This window comes from Cebus imitator, unplaced genomic scaffold (assembly GCF_001604975.1).
Source record: "Cebus imitator isolate Cc_AM_T3 unplaced genomic scaffold, Cebus_imitator-1.0 Scaffold69, whole genome shotgun sequence".
In the NCBI taxonomy this organism is placed as follows: domain Eukaryota; kingdom Metazoa; phylum Chordata; class Mammalia; order Primates; family Cebidae; genus Cebus; species Cebus imitator.
The window spans coordinates 5,016,656-5,038,669 of NW_016107384.1; the positions used below are offsets into that span (position 1 = coordinate 5,016,656).

The following is a 22,014-nucleotide window of genomic DNA, read 5'->3' on the forward strand; positions in this document are numbered from 1 at the left end:
ATGTGTTGAACAATGAGAACACATGGACACAGGGAGGGGAGCACTACGCACTGGGGTCAGTTGGGGGGAAATAGGGGAGGGACGGTGGGGGGTGGGAAGCTGGGGAGAGATAGCAAGGGGAGAAATGCCAGATGTAGGTGATGGGGAGGAAGGCAGAAAATCACACTGCCACGTGTGTTCCTATGCAACAATTTTGCATGTTCTTCACATGTACCCCAAAACCTAAAATGCAATGAAATAAATGGGAAAAAAATAATAATAATAAATAAAGGCACGATTAGAGAAAAAAAGAACAAAAAGAAATGAACAAAACCTCTAAGAAAAATGGGACTATGTGAAAAGACCAAATTTATGTTTGTTCAGTGTATCTGATTGTGATGGGGAAAATGAAACCAAGTTGGAAAACACTATTCAGGATATCGTCCAGGAGAACTTCCCCAACCTAGTAAGGCAGGCCAACATTTAAATTCAGGAAATACACAGAACACCACAAAGATATTCCTTGAGAAGAGCAACCCCAAGGCACATAATTGTTAGATTCAGCAGGGTTGAAATGAGGGAAAAAATGCTAAAGGCAGCCAGAGAGAAAGGTCAGGTTACCCCAAAAGGGAAAACCATCAGACTCAAAGCAGATCTCTCAGCAGAAACCCTGCAAGCCAGAAGACAGTGGGGGACAATTTTCAACACCCTTAAAGAAAAGAATTTTCAACCCAGGTTTTCATACCCAGCCAAACTAAGCTTCACAGTGAGGGAGAAATAAAATCCTTTACAGACAAGCAACTGCTGAGTGACTTTGTAACCACCAGGCCTGCCTTACAAGTGCTCCTGAAGGAAGCACTAATCATGGAAAGGAACAACCAGTACCAGCCACTGCAAAAGCATACCGATTTGTAAAAAGCACTGACACTATGAGGAAACTACATCAACTAATGGGCAAAACAACTAGCTAGCATCAAAATGCAGGACCAACTTCACACATAACAATGTTAACCTTAAATATAAATGGGCTAAATGCCCAAATTAAAAGACATACATTGGAAAACTGGATAAAGAGTCAAAACTCATGGGTGTGCTGTAATCAGGAGACTCATCTCACGTGCAAAGACACACATAGGCTCAAAATAAAGGAATGGAGGAAGATTTACCAAGCAAATATTAAAAAAAAAAGGGGTTGCAATCCTAGTCTCTGATAAAACAGACTTTAAACCAACAAAGATCAAAGGAGACAAAAAGGGCATTTCATAATAGTAAAGGGATCAATGCAACAAGAAAAGCTAACTATTCTAAATACATATCCACCCAATACAGGAGCACACAGATACATAAAGCTTAAACTCCCACAAAAAAATAGTGGGAGACTTTAACACTCCACTGTCAATATTAGACAGATCAATGAGACAGAAAATTAACAAGGAAATCCAGGACTTGAACTCAGATCTGGATGAAGCTGACCTAATAGACATTTGCAGAACTCTCCACCCCCAAATCCACAGAATATACCTTCTTCTCAGGACCACATTGTACTTACTCTAAAATTGACCACATAATTGGAAGTAAATCATTCGTCAGCAAATGCAAAAGAACAGAAATCATAACAGTCTCTCAGACCACAGTGCAATCAAATTAGAACTCAGGATTAAGAAACTCACTCAAAACTGCACAACTACATGGAAACTGAATAACCTATTCCTGGATGACTACTGGATAAATAATGAAATGTAGGCAAAAATAAAGATGTTCTTTGAAGCCAATGAGAATGAAGACAGTTTACCAGCATCTCTGGGATATATTTAAAGCAGTGTGTAGAGGGAAATTTATAACACTAAATACCCATATGAGAAGTGAGGAAAGATCTAAAATTGACACCTTAATATCACACTTAAAATAAACTAGAGGAGCAAGATCAAACTCAAAAGCTACCAGAAGACAAGAAGTAACTAAGATCAGAGCAGAACTGAAGGACATAGACACCAAAACCCTTCCAAAAATCAATGAATCCAGGAGCTGGTTTTTTGGAAAGATCAACTAAACAGATAGACCACTACCCAAACTAATAAAAAAGAAGAGAGAAGATTTGAATAGATGTAATAAAAAACGATAAAGGGGATATCAACATTGATTCCACAGAAATACAAACTACAATGAGAGATTATTACAAACACCTCTATGCATGTAAACTAGTAAATCAAGAAGAAATTGATAAATTCCTAGACACTTAGACCCTCCCAAGACTAAATCAGGAAGAAGTTGAATCCCTGAATAGATCAATAACAAGGTCTGAAGTTGACACAGCAATTACTAGCCTACCAATGATAAAAAGTCCAGGACCACATCAGTTCACAGCCAAATTCTACCAGAGGTACAAAGACGAGCTGGTTCCATTCCTTCTGAAACTATTCCAAACAATAGAACAAAAGAGGAAATCCTCCCTAACTCATTTTATAAGACCAACATGATCCTGATACAAAAACCTGGTAGTGACACAACTGAAAAAGTAAATTTCAGGCCAATATCCATGATGAACATTGATGTGCAAATCTTCAATAAAATACTGGCAAACCAAATCCAACAGCCCATCAAAAATTTTAACCATAACGATTAAGTCACCTTCATCCCTGGGAGGCAAGAATGATTCAACATATGCAAATCTATAAATGTAATCCATCATATAAACAGAACCAAAACCAAAAACCACTTGATTATTTCAATAAATGCAGAGAAGGCCTTTAACAAAATTCAACAGCTCTTTATGCTAAAAGTTCTCAATAAATTAGGTATTGATGGAACATATCACCTCAAAATAATAAAAGCTATTTATGACAAACCCACAGCCAACATCATACTGAATGGGCAAAGGCTGGAAGCATTTCCCTTTGAAAACTGCCACAAGACAAGGATGCCCTTCTTACCACTCCATAGTATTGGAAGTTCTGACCAGGACAATCAGGCAAGAAAAAGAAAGAAAGTGTATTAAATTAGGAAAAGAGGAAGTCGAATTGTCTCTATTTGCAGATGACATGATTGTATATTTAGAAGACCCTGTTGTCTCAGCCCAAAATCTCCTTAAGCTGATAAGCAACTGAGGCAAAGTCTCAGGACAAAAAATCAATGTGCAAAAATCACAAGCATTCCTATATAACAATAACAGACAAACAGAGAGCCAAATTATGCATGAACTCCCATTTAAAATTGTACAAAGAGAATAAAATACCTAGGAATAAAACTAATAATGGGTGTCAAAGACTTCTTCAAGGAGAACCACAAACCACTGCTCAAGGATATAAGAGAGGACACAAACAGATGGAAAAACATTCCACGCTCATGGTTAGAAAGAATCAATATTGTGAAAATGGCCATACTGCCCAAAGCAATTTATAGATTCAATGCTATCCCCATCAAGCTACCATTGACTTTCTTCACAGAATTGGAAAAATACAACTTAAACATATGGAACCAAAAGAGAGCCCACATAGCCAAGACAATCCTAAGCAAAAACAACAAAGCTGGAGGCATCACGCTACCTGACTTCAAACTATACTACAAGGCTACAGTAATTGAAACAGCATAGTACTGGTACCAAAACAGACAATGGAACAGAACAGAGGCCTCAGAAGTAATGCCACACATCTACAACTATCTGATCTTTGACAAACCTGACAAGCAATGGGGAAAGGATTCCCTATTTAATAAATGGTTTCAGAAAAGGGCCTAGCCATATGCAGAAAGATGTAACTGGATTCCTTTCTTACACTTTAACAAAAATTAATTCCAGATATATTAAAGAATTAAACATAAGACCTAACACCATAAATACTCTTGAAGAAAACCTAGGCAATACCATTCAGGACATAGGAATAACCAAAACACCAAAAGCAATAGCAACAAAAGCCAAAATAGACAAACGGGATCTAATTAAACTTAAGAGCTTCTGCACAGCAAGAGAAAATCATTAGAGTGAACCAGCAACCAACAGAATGGGAAAAAAAATTTGCAATCTATCCATCTGACAAAGGGCTAGTAGCCAGAATCTACAAAGAACTTAAACAAATTTAAAAGAAAAAACACACAATCCCATCAAAAAGTGGGTAAAGGATATGAACAGACACTTCTTAAAAGAAGACATTAATGCAGCCAACAAACATATGAAAAAATGGTCATCATCACTTGTCATTGGAGAAATGCAAATCAAAACCACATTGAGATACCACCTCACACCAGATAGAATGGCAATCATTAAAAAATCAGGAGACAACAGATGCTGGAGAGCATGTGGAGAAATAGGAACACTTTTACACTGTTGGTGGGAATATAAATTAGTTCAACCATTGTGGAAGACAGTGTGGCGATTCCTTAAGGAACTATAACTAGAAATACCATTTAACCCAGCCATCCCATTACTGGATATATACTCAAAAGATTATAAATCATTTTATCATAAAGACATATGCACACATAAGTTTATTGGGGCACTGTTTACAATAGCAAAGACTTGGAACCAACCTGAAATGCCTATCAGTGATAGACTGGACAAAGAAAATGTGGCACATGTACACCATGAAATACTATGCAGCCATAAAAGGGATGAATTCGTGTCCTTTTCAGGGACATGGATGAAGCTGGAAACCATCATTCTCAGCAAACTGACACGAAAATATAAAACCAAACATCGCAAGTTCTCACTCATAAGTGGGTGTTGAATAATGAGAACACATGGACACAGGGAAGGGAATATCACACATCAGGGATTGTTGGGGGGCTGGTGGGGCTAGAGGACGAATAGCAGGGTGTAGGGGGACTGGGGAGGGCTAATATTAGGAGAAATACCTAATGTAGATAACAGGGTGATGGATACAGCAAACTACCATGGCACGTGTATACCTATGTAACAAAACTGCATAATCTGCACATATACCCCAGAACTTAAAGTATAGTAAAAGATAATAATAATAAATAAAATAAAGAACTTGTGTTGTTCTGTTGCAGTAATCTGTTGGTATTGTTTTTATTTCATAGCAATTACACTTAAGCCTTTTTAGTTCCTTAAAGCACAAAAGTAGCATTTTCAAGATCTCAGAGTAACAAATAGAGTTTGGAGATATGGTTTGAAAGAAATAATAAGGTAAAATCTAAATAATTTAGGTCTAAAATAATTATGACAGCCATACATTATGATTTATTACAACACCACAATCATCCTTACAAAATGCTTTATTATTTTATTGGTAATAAAAAATCTTAATGATTTATTCTAACTGTTACCTACTAGTAGTAGCAATAAGTACTTAATCATAATCACTTATGGAGTATAAACTCTTTGAAGATAAGGATTGCTTTATTTACATTTATATCTAGTATAGTGCCTACTCTCAATTCTGTACTCTTCCAGCATTGAATGTCTGGCTCTTAGATTACTTATTATAATCTTCCTTTATGGTGGCTAATTGGTTAACTGTCAATCTCTTCTAGATTACAAGCAGAAATTGGTCAGTCATTTCCAGTTGAGCAGAAAGAGCTGAGCTGAGGAAGAAAACAACACAGCCATGAAGAAATTGTGTAACCAGAGAAGTGACACACTTTGCAGAAAGTGACCAATATGAGACCCTTTAGCATACTGTGTAAACTTCCTGGGTATAAGAATAGCTAAAGAAAAGACACGTTTTGGTTCAGGTTCTACAGTAGAATGTATCTGAGGGGCCCCAAGACTAATGAAGGCTGTCTTTACTTGCCTGTTTACATGCCTGTATTTCCTCTAGACTGTAAGCTCTAAAGTAATAACTGTGTCTTTTCGTCTATACATCCTCTGTACTTACTGTCTGGTAGAGGACTTTTGGCCCCGTTCCCCAGCCATGTGGAAAGGGCCTAATTCCCGATAAAGAAGGCCCTTCCTCCCCCACAGGGAGGGTCCCTTATCTCACTCTATCCTGGCCGGACCCAAGACCAGCAACCTTCCCGCCCAGCGGCCCACTGAACCAATCACCATCCGCCCCACCAGCTCTCCCGTAACCTCCCGTCCCACAAGCTCCCGCCCGGCAGGCTTCCTGCCCAGCAATCAACCTAGCCAATTACTACCTGCCAGGTCAGCTCTCCTACCGCCCCAGGCCCTCTGTCCCTATAAAGTCAACCGAACAAAGAAAGCGCGCGCGATTCTTCCCTTCCCGCTTGAGTCGCCCGGAGATCCCAATAAAGTCGGTACCGGTCACCATGCGTCCTGCCTCGAGTCTATTGAGTGCCTGCCTCCGTGGGTCGGGGTCCCACAGCCAGGGTCGCACACTTACTTCAAGTGTTTGGCACCCCGTGGCTTTTCAAAAATGTTATTTGAGGCTGAATAAATTCCTAGAATGCCTGGCCATTTAAATGGAATCTTTCTTCCTAAAAGCTAGGTTATATTGTCAAAGCTATGCTGGTATGGCATGTTCATGTGTGAGCAAGTACAACAATCTGAAAACATCTACTGAAATGCCAAAAATGTAGACAATTCTCCAACTCACTAGAACCTACAGTCCCTTGATTCTCCTATCTGCTCACTCTCCTTCACCCTCTTCATAGCCTTTGTCCCTCCTTTCCACGCCCAGATTCCGTGGTCAATCGTTGTAATCACACCCTTTCAAACTTCCTCAATTTCATTACCTCCTCTGTTTTACTTGCTTGATTAAACCACAAGTCTGCCTAAATTCATCTTCTTGCCCACTCCATGCCTCTGCCTATACCATTAAATATAATTGGAATAATATACAAAATTACAGAAATTAATTTATTTTAAAATGCCTAGTTGTTCAGTTCATGAGGCCATTCACAGTCCCAGGCATTTATATTCTTGCTCATGGCATTCACTTGCATCATTTTCCTTTTCTTCTTTTCCTTAAAATTTCAAAAACTCCCCCCAGTACTTGCTCACAACTGAAGACTATATTAACAACTTCCTGAAAAAAACAAAACATTCAAGAAAGAACTTTCACAAACTCCAACACATTTATTCTCATCCACCATCTGAGACTATTTACTCTTTCTTCTTTTACTATGGGTAAATTATTAATTCTTCTTACTAAAACCCAGACTTTGCTCATTCTTTTACCACTCATTCAAAAAAATTTGTCTTTTATTCTCTCATTTCCTTCTCAAAGATCATTCACATCAGCATGCAAATAAGCTATTATTTTTCCCATTTAAAAAATAACCTCTTGATTCTACTTCCTCTAGCTATTCCCCATTTCTCTGCTCCTTTTTACAACAACAACAAAAAAAAACAAAACTGTAGTCTAGAGATATTAGCACAAGTTTGATACCTCAGTTTAACTCTTTCCCTACTCTCCTGAACCACATCAATCAGGTTTCTGCATTTACCACTCCACTACAAATAATCTTGTCAATGTCCCAGCTGATCTCCATGATATGGGTGAATTCTTAGTTTCTGTTTTACTTGATCCATCAGCAGCATTAGGTTTGAAACACATTTTTCCCTTGGCTTCCAAGAACCCACACTTTCTTGGTTTTCCTGCTATGACACTGGCTACTCCTATTGTCTCACCTTTTCTGGTTCTGCCTCATTTCTGACTCTTTACTCAGTTCCTTGGTGATCTTACCCAGTCTAATGGCTTTAAATACACTAATGACACCCAAACTCACATCTCCACCCCCTGCCTCTCGCCTCTGAACACCAAATGCCTATACCGATGCTCCTCAATTTATGATGACAGGGTTATGTCCCGATAAGCCCATTATAATCTAAAATGTCCTGAGTGGAAAATGCACTGAAAATATCTTAAGTTGAAAATATCCCAGGTTGTTACACCTAGCCCATGGAACATCATAGCTCAGCCTACCCTACCTTAAACATACTCAGAACATTTACATTTGCCTACAGTTGGGCAAAATTTAAGAAATAAAATCTATCGCATTCAATGTCTCTCTTATAATAAAGCATTCAATATCTCAATTTATTGAGTACCATACTCAAAGCAAAAAACAAAATGATTATATAAGTACTTGAAGTATTGTTCTTACTGAATGTGTATCACTTTCACACTGCTGTTCAGCTGAAAAATTGTAAGTTGAACCATAAGTAAGTCAGGGACCATCTGTGTATAATTCCTACTGACATCTAAATTTGTCTAATAAACATCACAAAACAACCTGTCCAACAAAATGTATGATCCTTCCTCTAGCCAAACCTACACAACCTGCAGTCTTTCCTATGTCATGCAATAGAGACCATTTTTTCCAGTTTCTCCAGCACGAGATGTCGAAATCATTCCAACTCTTCTCTCTTTGTCATATTGTTTCCAATATGTCTGCAAATTGTGTCAACTATCCCTTCAAAACATATACAGAACATGATCACTTTTTGCTATCTCCCCTCCTAGCACTGTGGTCCAGGCAGCCATAATGGATTGCCTGGATTATGGAAACAGCCTCCTGACTGTTCTTTCTGCTGCCATTCCTCCCTTCTTCAGAAAATTTTCAGCACAGCAGCCAAAATGATTCTTTAAAATGTCGTGGTTTTGTGTCTCCCAGAATGAAGGCCACAGCCCTTATAATGGCTTATAAGGTTCTATACCATCTACCCCATTTCTTACCCCAGTAGACCTCATGTACTACCTTCTCTCATGTTCACATCTCTCCAGCCACAGTAACCTCCGTGCTCTTTCTGGGACACAACAGACTTTTCAGTCTTAGGACCTACACTTGTGGAGTTCCTACATCTAAGAATTTTCTTCTCCATGTAGCTCTGCATGGCTCAGTCTCTCATTCCTTCCAGGTCTTCTCATTTAGGTCTTACCTGGCTTCCTTAGATGAAGTACAATCTCCATTCTCTCCTCTTCCCTCTATATTTTTTATCACCATCTAATAAATATTCCACATAATTTTCTTATTCATTTTTTGTCTCTTTTATCCTAAAATATAAGCTTCATGAGGTCAAGAAATTGATGTGTATTTTGTCACTAAGCACCTTGAACAGGGACGGGCTTGTAGTAGATGATTAGCAAATATTTGTTGCACAAAACACGAAAAAGATGGCAAGCAAAAGCAATGACAGAGAGAAATACTGACTGATTTCCTAAATACTGAAAAACCTAATGACAGGATGAAAAAAAAAATGTTTGCAGATTACTGATTTTAACCAGCAGGAAGCTCATTTTGGTCGGAGAAGTAAAAAGCATTCAGTGTATTATTTTGCCCCTTAGTGGAGAAGTTTCTGTAAATGCAGTTAATACAAGGCTAGAATTGTCCCCACAGGGCAGATCCTCACCTCTTTTTTGACTCTTTATAACTGACTTAAAGGAAGCAAAGTGACCCATATTATGTAGCTCTTTTAGTAGATGCTCAATAGATGTTCATAGACTGAGCAGAAAGTAATGACTTATCAGTGAAAGCGTTTGATATCACTTCCTGGACTCAGGGAGAAATATAGTGAGTAACTAAGATACATATTTTATACATTTTTTTTTTTTTTTTTTGAGACAGAGTCTCTCTCTGTCACCCAGGATGTAATCCAGTGGCACAATCTCGGCTCACTGCAACCTCTGCCTCCAGGGTTCAAGCAATTCTCCTGTCTCAGCCACCTGAGTAGCTGGGATTACAGGCATGCACCACCACGCCTGGCTAATTTTTGTATTTTTAGTAGGAACAGGGTTTCACCATATTGGTCAGGCTGGTCTGGAGCTCCTGACTTCAGATGATCCATCCGCCTTGGCCCTCCAAAATGCTGGGATTATAGGCATGAGCCACTGCATCTGGCCTACACTAGCAGACTTCTAAGCACAACTCTACATTCTTTGATTTTTAAATTTTCTTTTAAAAACAAAACACAATCACAAATAGCAGATTTTAGGGGTGGCCTCTTCTCTCCCCTATATTCCTACTCTCAGACTTCATAAGAGAAACCTTTCTTTTCTTTTATTCATGTTTCAACTCTCAGCCTGGTACAAAGCTATGACAAAAACAAAAATGTATTCTGAAAGCATCCATTATAAGATTTATAAAAGTAAAATTTCAACAGAACTCAAATATTCACTGTAATGTTTCACACTGGATCAATGGAAATGTTATCAAGGCCTCAATATCTTCTGATTACAGAAAAGCAGAATGAATTCACAACTCATCTCAGTTCAACAACTAATATGTATGTATTAGTTAACGATTTTCCCCTGGTTCTCCTCCTTTATAAACAAAAATTTCCCTTTAAGCATGATCTATTTGTGGAAGTATTCTAGCTTTAGCAATTTTCATGAGGCCTTTGTAAAAATGTTGCTGTATGTGAGTAAAAGGTGATACATTACATAATTGGGTATCTGGAGCATTGGACAGACTGAATTTTATTTAAACAATTAAATTTTTATGCTTTATCCATAAGTGTGGATAACATTAAAACTTAGCCTGAGAACTCTTGAAACAGTAGTGAGGTTTCACTTTTAATTGAATCCTATATAATACTTATTCTCTTGAGATCAATGCATTTTAACCCTGATATACTCTATATTTGGCAAGGGAAAATAGAGGTCTTTAGAGATCTTAGCAATAGAAAATTCAGTCCTATCAAAGATCTTTAGTTCAATTTAATATGATATATTCTATTTATATTCACTGAGCAATGATTATTTGTTGAATATATTACCATCAATCTATGGCATGGTCTCCAGTGTTTTGGAACTTACAGTCTTTCTTGACCTATGTCTGCATGCATAAGAGAAAATCAGAATTCTACCTCAGATTATAAGTAAATGGTAGCAAATCTGCCTGTTGACAAAAGAAACTATAAAACTGGACATAAATATATAAGACAACTATTTTCGAACTGCAATCACTGAGAGAAAAAACAAAGCACAAGATGATCACCACTTTTGACTAGTTTCCTATTTGGGGGCATTTTTCAGACTACTTCTGAGGCAGGTGAAGCCCAAGGCGTGGCCAGTGGTCTCACTAAGCAGAGGGGAGAAACATAAGAGTTTGGAACTGCAAAAGCAGCAAGAAATTCTGGGATGGAGTACAAGAGAGGAGGAAGATGTACAGAAATGGGGCCCAAAAACTCTACCCGGGAGGTCCTTGGCAAAAAGATTGGAAGCAGATATGTAGAAAGAGATACCACAAAGCCTAACAGAGGGTGGAGGTTGTGGGGCTCAGAGCTGTCCCACAGAAGAGATGCAACAGGTCTTCCAATGCTGGGAGACATTTGACCACTATTACACCCTAACTGTGTACTGCAGTCATTCAGTTGGAGCTCCAGAAAGGACATGTCTAAAGAATAAGAACCACTTTAAAGTAGGAATATGCCCTAAGACTAAGGAAAAAATAGAGCAGCTCTAAAATAAGAACAAAAAAATAAAACCAAGCCTTAAATAAACAAACGGATTTGCTATTAACAACCCAACAAAACAAAATTAATCTTTTTTTTTTTTTTTTTTTTTTTTTTTTTTTTGTAAAAAATAGACAACATAGGCTGGGTGCAATGGCTCACACCTGTAATCCCAGTACTTTGGGAGGCTGAGGAGGGTAGATCACATGGTCAAGAGATCGAGACCAACCTGGCATTCAACACAGTGAAATGCCGTCTCTACTAAAATACAAAAATTAGCTGAGCGTGGTGGTACTCACCTGTAGTCCCAGCTACTCACTCAGGAGAATGAGGCAGGAGAATTGCTTGAATCTGGGAGACAGAGGTTGGCAGTGAGCCAAGATTGCACCACTGCACTCTAGCCTGATGCCTGGCAACAGAGCAAGACTCATCTCAAAAAAAAAAAAATAGACAACATAATGAAGACAAAATAACCACCACAATGTCCAGCATAAAATTTGAAAAAATACTAAATCTGAGCAGCAGGAAAATGTGTACTAAAATTGAGAAAAATGCTGCCAATAGAAACAGAATTCCAAATGATTTGCAGTTTGCAATAAGCAGAGAAGAACTTTAAAGGGCTATTAAAAATGTACAAAGACACACCAAAAAACGTGGGTATAAAGAATAAACAGATAAGAAATGTCTTCAGAGAGATGGAAACTCTAAGTATTCAATTATTTCCAGAACGTGTTAAGTATATATCTCTGATATGGTTTGTTTGTGTCCCTGCCCAAATCTCTACTGCAATTGTATCATCTCCCAGAATTCCCATGTGTTGTGGGAGGGACCCAGGGGGATGTAATTGAATAATGGGGGCTGGCCTTTCCCATGCTATTCTTATGATAGTGAATAAGTCTCACAAGATCTGATGGGTTTATCAGGGGGTTCTGCTTTTGTTTCTTTTTCATTTTTCTCTTCCCACCATGTAAGAGGCAACTTTTGCCTCGCACCATGATTTTGAGGCCTCCCCAGCCATGTGGAACTGTAAGTCCAATTAAATATCTTTTGTTCCCAAGTTTGGGTATGTCTTTATCAGCAGCATGAAAGTGAACTAATACAATCTCAAATAAAAATGTATTTATTGGTTTAATAGCAGATTGGAGACTGTAATGAATAAGTCAGTGAATTCAATGACAGATCAATTAAAAATTATCCAGTCTGAAAAACAGCAAAAAAAAAAAAAGCCCCATAAAAATATTACTAGAGTCTTAGAGACTTCTAGGAGCAACAGCAAGCAATCTGACCAATGTACAACAGGAGGTCCATAAGAAAAGGAAAAAGTGAATGCAGCAGAAAAAAAAAATGAACGGCGACCATGTGTTTCTAAAACTAGTGAAAACTTTAAGTTATGGATCCAAAAAACATAGGAAACTTCAAGCAGGATAAGCATAAGGCTAACCACACCTAGGTACAACATAATCAAATTGTGATAACCAAAGATAAAGAGAAAGCATATATAAAGTAGTCATTAAAAATACTCATTACATACAGAGATACAAGTAATGGCTGAGTTCTCATCAGAAAAATGGAGGCCAATATAATTAGACAGAAAATATAATTTCTAGTGTTGACAGTATAGTAGAGAAATTATAGTTTATGATTTATTGTATATTTCAAAATAGCTAGAAGAGAAAAATTATAATGTTCCCAACAAAAAGAAAAGATAAATGTTTGAGGTGATGGATATCCCAATTATCCTGATTTAATCATTGCACAATGTATACGGGTATTGGAATACCACATGTACCCCCAAATATGTATAACATATATATTAATAAAAAATTTGAAAAACACATTCACAATCTAATTCAAAAATAAAAATGCAGGCCTGAAGAATATGAAATTATATCTTCAAAGAGCTAAAAGGAAAGAGAAATCATTTGCCAAAATTTTATTCACAGTGAAAAATATCCTTCACAATGAAGGTAAATTAAATACTTTTGCCGATTAGTGAAAAGAGAAAATCCATCTCCAGCACACCTGCACAACAAGAGGGGCTAATGGAAATGATTCCACATGGAACCATGAATCAACAAGAAGAAATGAAAAGCACCAAAAATGGTAAATATGTGGATGAATATAAATGATATCTCTCTCTTCTTCATTACTTTAAAAGATTACTAACTGCTTAAAATAAAAGTGAAACCTTTTACTTGGTGAGATTTATAAAGTACGAGGTAGTAAAACAGATGGTAACAATTGCATTAGGAACTGTGGAGTAAATAGAATTGCACCCTGGTAAGAGTCTCACCTATTACTCCAGGTGGGACAACAGTAGTTCTAGGAACACTATAATAATTTAAGAATGCATAGCCCCTAGTGAAATGACTAAAAATCACAATACTTGTGCTTCAGTAAGGATGACAACTGAGATCTAAGAAAACTGCCTCCAGATTGTCTTGAAGATATGCTCTGGCAAGTCAAATGAGATGACTTCACCAAATGATCAAGGGCCATCATTGTAGTGCTTTTGCATTAAATAGTTGATGTGGGTTTCTGGCCTCAAATTGTGTGTGGCCTACTCTCATGTTAAAAATAATGGTTGCAGTATTACTAATTATTTCAACTAACTGCCCTCCTAATTGCTTCCTGAGAGTGAAAACTGTCCAAAACAACTTAGAATGAGAGCCAAAGGGTCATTTTCTTTGGAGAAAAAAAAATATATATTGACAAACTATTTGTTTAATCTTTATACCAAGGTCTCAGGAAAGACTTTATATCAAGTCTTCAGGGAAAAAGACTAAAACAATAATTTCATATAGATTAATAAACTAAATACTATGTTATAGTGGCTATATAGATTTAACACTATTTTTAGAGGAATAAGGGGAATGGTAAGCCTTTCTCTTACGATGATGTTTTTCCTAAAAGATTGAAATACTGCATATTTTGGTTGCACAATGTTGTTCATATTCTTTAGCTTTTTTAGGGGGGGGGGATTAAGTCTCACTCTGTCACCCAGGCTGGAGTGCAGTGGCATGATCTCAGCTCACTGAAACCTCCGCCTCCCAGGTTCAAGCGATTCTCCTGCCTCAGCCTCCCAAGTAGCTGGGATTGCATGCGCGTGCCACCACACCAGCAAATTTTTTGTATTTTTGGTAGAGACGAGGTTTCACTGTGCTAGCCAGGATGGTCTTGATCTCCTGACCTCGTGATCCACTCTCCTCATCCTCCTGAAGTGCTGGGATTACAGGCGGGAGCCATCACGCCAGGACCTATTCATTAGCTATTTTTAGTAAAAGCAAGATTCGCTTTCTGAAGTGCTGTGCTTAGTGACATAATTCAAGCCTGGGGACCTGTAACATCAAAAGAAGTTCTGATATTTCTATTTAATTCTGGCCTTTTACTCACATTCTTTCATGTTTCCATTTGCAGCTAGTCTTTCATTTTTTCAGTGGTAATGAGAGAGATGAGTAGTTAGAATAAGTCTGTTAGTCAGACAAATAGGACGGCATTTGCCTTTGAGAGTACTTTTAATTTTCCCTTGTGCTGAGGTAAATCAGAAGCCTGTTAAGCCATGAAATGTTTTACAGTTCATTCATTTTTTCCCAAATATAATATACATTTTTCTAGGCAAGAAGCCCTTGCTTTAGAGAACTACGTTTTTCTGCGGTCCAATAAACCCTCGAATGCATTTGTTACCTGTGTTCATCCATTTTGCATTGCTATAAAGGAATACCAGAGACTGGGTAATTTATAAAGAAATGAAGCTTATTTGGCTCGCAGTTCGGTAGGCTTTACAAGCATGGTAGCAACATCTGCTCAGCTTTTGGTGAGGCTATTCTATTGTACAGAACCACACCAAACAGATTCATTTACCATTTTCCTCATCCAGTATGCAGACAATGCATGCTGCATAGATTCTGACCTCAACGATCTTACCATCATTGTAGGAGATGAACCTCACTCTGCACCAATCTAGACCCCTGTCCAATCCAGGATTCCTCCATCCTGAGTTGATCCCTATACAGTCCTAAAGCCTATTTTCTCTAACATTATTTTCATTGAATTATTTAAGGTAATTTGACCACATAACACACCAAAGTTTTGGTTTTATGAACATATACTTAAATGCAAAGTGAAAAGTCAACCATCATTATAATCCCCTATGTACTAAAAAATGTAGCCTTGCCTAAGGAAAGAGAGAGCTGGCCTTTGCCCTTGACTTCTGGAGGCAGCCTGTAAACCCTTGGAATGTCATGCCTGATAGGGGTGTCTTTGTTTGCCTGCTGGCCTTGGATATAACAATGTGATTTGCAGAGGGGGTTTTGGGTCACATAGTGTAAGCTTGATCTCTTGAGAGGCTGGAGATGGAGACCTAACGTGGGCAATTAACTGTGCTTACATAATGGAGCTCCAACAAAAACTCTGAACACCAACACCCCCATGAGCTTCCTGGCTGGCAATACTCAGCATAACAGACATCAATCCTGGGAAAGTAGTGCTGTCCATGATTCAATAGGTGAAGGACAAGTAGAAGCTCTGAGTTTGACACTTTCATCTGTATTCTTTTCCTAGACTGATTCTTTTCTTAACAAACTAGAGTAACAAACAATAGCTGTAATTGTAACAGCTTTTAGTAAATTCTCTGTATACTTCTCCCACACTTGCAATTAGTTTCAGAAGTGAGAATGGTTTTGTGGACTGTGCTCCCTCACACATCACCTCCCCTGTTTCTTCCATGCTTTCTAAGATCGTCACCTGGCTCTGACTTAATCCTGGCTTTTTCCTTAAAACAGTTCTTCCCTGAGAGCCATCTCAAATAGTGGCTGTTTCTTTCCCACATTCCTCAAGCCTCTGGATTCAGAGGTGGGATAGGTGTTCTCCATTTTCCTTATTTTTATTCTGGGCCATTCTCTTAGCTGTTTTAAGGAAACCTTCCATTTCTAATCTCATGCTATCACTTTCCACTACTCACTACCTTTCACTGTTGCAATCATCTGCCTCCCCAGGGTTTAGATCGCTTTCACTCCTCAAAGTTACCACCTGGCCTGGTAACTAATTACCTTATCTGTCTCAAGGATATGTAACTTTTGTTAGAAAAGTGCCATCCTGAACAAAACCCCAGACCTCACTCTGCACCAATCTAGATTCCTGTCCCAATCCAGGATTCCTCCATCCTGAGTTGATCCCTATATAGTCCTAAAGCCTATTTTCTCTAATGTTATTTTCATTGAATTCTTTAAGGTAATTTGACCACATAAGACACCAAAGTTTTGGTTTTATGTAACCCTGCATTATTTTTGGCTTCTTAATCCGTTTGTGGGACATATCCAGTGTCATAGAACCTCCCCTGGGAAAACTTTTGTGATCCATTCATTTTGATTGTTATATTTTACATAGTTTCAAATCAAACCCTGTTGCGTGCAGAGAGAGGTGCTTGTGGCTTGCAATTCAGAGATAAAAGACATAATTCCTATCCTCAGATCATGTCCAATTGGGGGATGGAGCGGAAACTTAAGTATATATTGGAGCACAATATGATACAAACTAAACTAAGGCTATGAGGGCACAAAGGAGAAAGTATTGATGGAACCTTTAATTGATGTCTGGCAGTGGAACAGACAAAATCCTGCAAGGAGTCACTAAGAAAAATGGAGGAAAGATAAGGGTGTGACCTTCAGCTTTAAGAGAAAATTTAGTCCCACTAATTGGAGCACAGCCAGAAGAGAGGAACCTGAAAGTGGAGGAAATGAAGTAAAATCATGTTAGCCAAAGAAGTGGAGCCTTGTCTGAGAAGAAGAAGACATGGATGGACATGATAGCTGGATTCAAGTGTGAGAATTGCTGGCATTCAGGAAGACCAAAACATTCAGAAGGTATCAAAAGTACTAGATTTCAAATCAGCTGGAGAATTTTCCTCTCAAGTAGAATGTCTAAAATGCAAAGTTTGCTTCAGAAGGTAATGAGTTCTCTGTCACTAGAGAGGCTCAAGGAGAGTTTGGACATATCTTTCCAGGGATGTTGTAGAGAAGATCAAATCATCATTCAATGACTGGACCACATGGTTTAAAACAGCTGTCTTTCTAAGGTTCTATACTTCTGTGCCTCTCCTCGCTCTCTGTCATCTGGCAAAGCCCAGAAAAATAAATGAGTGTGAGAAATAACTGCCTTTCCAGAGGTGACACTTGGGTTGCTTGGCCTTTGCTGCTTATCTTTCCTCTGTGGCATTTCTTCTCTAATCTGCACAGAGCATATGCAATCAGTGAATTTAAGATACAGAATTATTTTCATACAGTGGAAGGAAATGTCAGCATAAATAAGATAGAGTAGGTAGATTTTAAGCTCATAATCTAACATTATTTAATTAGCATGGCAGGAATTTAAAGAATTAAACAGCCTCTTGGAGGATCTCCCTTTTCACCCTCCCCTATTCACTTGGTACCTTTTCTGTATTGCCAGTTCTGAGTGCGGACAACAGAATCCTCTCCAGCTAGTCTAAGGAGAAAGTGGATTTTTAAAAAATGGTATAAGCAGGTATTTTATATAAAATAGAGAAAAATACAAGTTTTTTTTTTTAAAGAAACCTCACCCTCATCACAAGGATGCAATATGTTTGCAGAATATTCTTACTTGTATTAGTTTCCTATAACTGCTATAAAAAATTACCACAAGCATCATGGTTAAAAACCACAGAAATGTATTTGTTCACATTTCTGGAAGCCAGAATTCTGAGCCCAGGGTGTTATGGGGCCATTCTCTTTCTGAAGTTTTCTTTGCCTTTTCCAGCCTCTACTGGATGGCTCCTGGTGGCCCTTGATTTGTGACAGTGTAATTCCAATCTCTGCCTCTGTCTTCACATGGTCTTCTGGCCTTTGTGTCTCCCTGTGTCCTCTTCTTTTCTTTTAAGGATACTAGTCATTGGACTTAGAGTCCTTCCTAAATCCTGAAGGATTTCATCTTAAGATCCTTAGCTAATTAAATCTACAAAGACCATATTTTCAAATAAGGTCACATTCTGAGGTTCTTGATGTACATGAATTTCTTGGGGACAGTGCTCCTCCCATTCCCCTTGCCATAACTAAAATGTGGCTCTATGCCGAGGACCCTGCCTCTCTCTCAAGCGCACCACATTCTTTCATGGCTCCCCCCGCTACTCTTATCTCTTTATTCCCCCATCTCCATGAGAAACACAACCTCTTTTAAGATTTTTATCCTGGATAGCTCATTTCTCCCCTTCCTCATCTGATAAAAGAGAGTTCAAGACTACTTTTAAAACACCAATGACAACATTAGTTACGTGTTATTTATGAGAGTATGGTGGTTTCATCCTGTGTCAATTTCACTAAGCCGGAACACCTTCTGTATGTTTTCAGCCTAAAGTGTGTGGAAATTAAGTAGCAGCCATTATTTTCTGAAGGCTCTGGAGCTTAGACACAGGGAGAGATGAGGCAACAACTGTCCCTACACTTTTCCACCAGCTCTCCTTACATTTCCACTCTGGCAGCCAGATAGGCTATTTCAGGAGACCTGCTTTTTAACTTTTCTCTGAACCTCCAACTTCCTCTTTCAGACCTGGATATTCTCAGCTTCTCCCACAATTATGTAAGGTATTATTCCTGCAGTAAGTTTTTGTCCATTATATTTATAGCAGTTCTGTTTCTCTAACTAAACCCTAATATAAATAGACAACATTTCCTACTAGAATGTAAATTCAATTAGGCAGATTTTTTTTGGTCTTTTTCATTCACTGCTTTGATCCTAGAACACTGTCTAATATATACTAAATAATCCATGTTAATTGAATAAATGAACAGTTAAGAAACAGATTTGAGAAGAAGATGGTGATGCTGTTTTCAAAATGTTGAATTGGGGTTAATTTATATCATCTAAGTGCAGGCATCCTGCATGCAGCTGGTACTCTGGAGAGAGCTGGGGTATAGGTATTGGAACATGAGTCCTCAAGGTAGAGTAGCACCTATGATAATGCATGAGATTTCACTTGGAGAGGAGCCAAAGTGAGGGTAGACCCCTGGGGCATCAACACTTAAACATAAGGGGAAAATGAGGTAAGAGAATGTTAAGGAAACAACAGTAGATGAGATCATTAAGAAGGAGAGAGAGTGTCAACATTTTTAAATGATAATTAAAAGTAGGCAAGTTCTGAAATGCTTTCATTGTATTTGGTAACAAAGGGAACAGAATGACCTTAGCAAGAGCAGTTTTATGATAAAAAGTGAGATAGTAAGTGTTGACAGATCTTTCCAGACAATTGGCACTAAATGGAAAGAAGGAAATAAGGTGGTAAATAAAGACACATAGGGTCAATAAAGTTTTTTTTAAAGATGAAAAGGACAACACTGAAAAACTCATACACACATATTTTTGTGTGTTAGTATGTAATTAATGTAACCTAATGGAACCTAGACAAGTGAACTGAAATCTGTCTCTTACTAGCTGTGAGTTCTTGGTCAAGTTAACAATGACGACACCAACAACAAATCTTTCTATAATTGTTTCTTTATCTGCTAAATGGTTATAGTAGTGGTTTTGTATCATATTCTTTAAAAAGTAAAGAAGATGATATGTAAAGTTCTAACTATTTTGCCAAATAGATAAGATCAATAACTGCTAATTCATGAGTTACTTGCTGTTGCTAAGAAGGGAAAGTGAGTGGAAAGGGAAAGTCAGGCCATTGCAGCAGCTCATGCCTGTAATCCTAGCACTTTGGGAGGCTAAGGTGGGAGGATCACTTGAGGTGAGGAGTTTGAGACCAGCCTGGCCAACATGGTGAAACCCCGTCGCTACTAAAATTTTTAAAAAATTAGTCAGGCATGGTGGCATTCACCTGTAATCCCAGCTACTTGGGAGGCTGAGGCAGGAAAATCGCTTGTACCCAGGAGGTGGAGTTTGCAGTGAGCCAAGATCGTGCCACTGCACTCCAGCCTGGGTAACAGAGTGAGACTCTGTATTTAAAAAAAAAATCAAAAAGAAAAAACAAAAATGGAAAGGAGAAGTCAATTGCAGAGGAAGTAAAGGGAAGGGCCTTTGGGAAGAAAGACCCCTAAAAAGTTTGGAAGTTAAGAGATTCAAGGCGAAGCGTGTGGCAATTCACCTTAGAAAGGAATGGTTTTCTATCAAGGTGAGAGGGAGGAAGGGAAAGAGTTAGGATCCTAATAAATTTAAGGAGTACAGGTAATCAAAATGAGGGAATTTCTGCCTTATCAATGAACTCTATTTTAGAAGCAAGATCAGAGGCCTGACCACTGTGAGTTAAGGAAAGAGCCAGAATGAAGTAGGGTACTTGAAAAGAGTAGCACTCATTTTAAATAGCAGTTGTGGGGAATAAAGAGAACTGTGTAGGGACAGATCAAAGGCTGACCAGGCAAGGTCATGGACCCAATTTGAGATGAGGAACAATCTTGGTAATAGTGATCCCATGGAGTTATAGACTTTCTCTGGCTGCCATTTAGCAGCTTGGGTTTCCAAATGGAGAATGTTGTAGTGGATTGGTCAGCCATGGGGATTTTGCTGGGCAAGGAATTAAGGAAGCTGAGGACACTAGCAAGAAAGTATCCAAAGCCATGAATCTTAAGCATAGTCAGCAGAGAGAGTGCTGAAGTCATGAAGGGGCTGATGTTTGAGAGTCCTGGGGCCAGAAGAACAAGTGTGGTAGAATATGTGGAAGAACCGATGCTTGTGTTGAAGGCATGAATTTTCTGAAGTTAAGGAGAAATTCTCTCCTGGTGCTCCATTTTCTCCAGAGTTGTATTCTCCAGTCTTCAAGGGTATTTCTTATCCAGCACCAAAGTATCTGGAGTCTCTTCTGGACATGGGTTATTGGTCCACATTTATTACAGCTGTATCATCTAAGTGACAGTTGTCATGGACCACCTCTCTGTTGGTTTCCACCAAGAGTCTGGGCACTCTCAGCCTAAAATCAAGGCTCCCTGGCCATTAATTTCAGTATTCTTCCACATTCTAAGAGTGGCAGGGGAAAAATGTGCAGATGCCCTCTTCCCTTGGGACCCCCAAACTTCTTTCTCCCTTGCCCCAATCCCATAATATCTCCAGGGATTTCTTTTCATTCTGAGGTAAATATTTCTTCTCAAACCATACTCTCTCAGTAGGCTTAGGCTTATAAACCAAAAATAAGATTATAAGATCCCCCAATCATCTGAATGGACCCCTTCTCTCAGCCAAGGGCATTCCAAAGTTAACCTGAAAAACTAGTTCAGGCCATGATGGGGAGGGGAAAGTCAAACATGCCTCATAATACTTTTCTCCCTTTTGGAATTCTGGAAAAACCAGCATTAATTTCAATACAGACCTTAAGTCTGATAAGAAACATTTACGATATATCATCACGGAAGCCTGCTACCTGGGGGTTTCAGCTACATAATAAAACTTTGGTATCCACAGACCCCTTATTATAACTGAGACATGCCTTCCTATTGATAACAACTCTTTCAACCAATTGCTAATCAGAAAATTTTTAAACCTACCTATGACCTGGGAGCCTCCTGCTTCAAGTTGTCTCACTCTTCTAGATCAAACCAATATAAATGTTACATATATTGATTGATGTATTGTGTCTTCCTAAAATGTATAAAAGCAAGCTGAACCCTGGCTACCACCTTGGGCACATGTTGCCATGGCCTCTGAGGCTGTGTCATGGGCAAAATAAACTTTCTAAGTTGACTGAGATCTGTCTCAGATACTTTTGGGTTCACAGGCTGCAG

General features: G+C 38.5%; 1 long non-coding RNA gene across 1 annotated transcript; it reads right to left on the bottom strand.

The window, feature by feature from the left end:
• Nucleotides 1-8,247: 8,247 nt before the first annotated feature.
• On the bottom strand, nt 8,248-21,813 carry LOC119471683. Its single transcript, XR_005200749.1, has 3 exons — nt 21,735-21,813; nt 12,193-12,197; nt 8,248-8,259 (listed from the first exon to the last, which is right to left on the bottom strand). It is a non-coding gene; the product is annotated as an uncharacterized LOC119471683 (long non-coding RNA).
• Between the last annotated feature and the right edge of the window lie 201 nt (nt 21,814-22,014).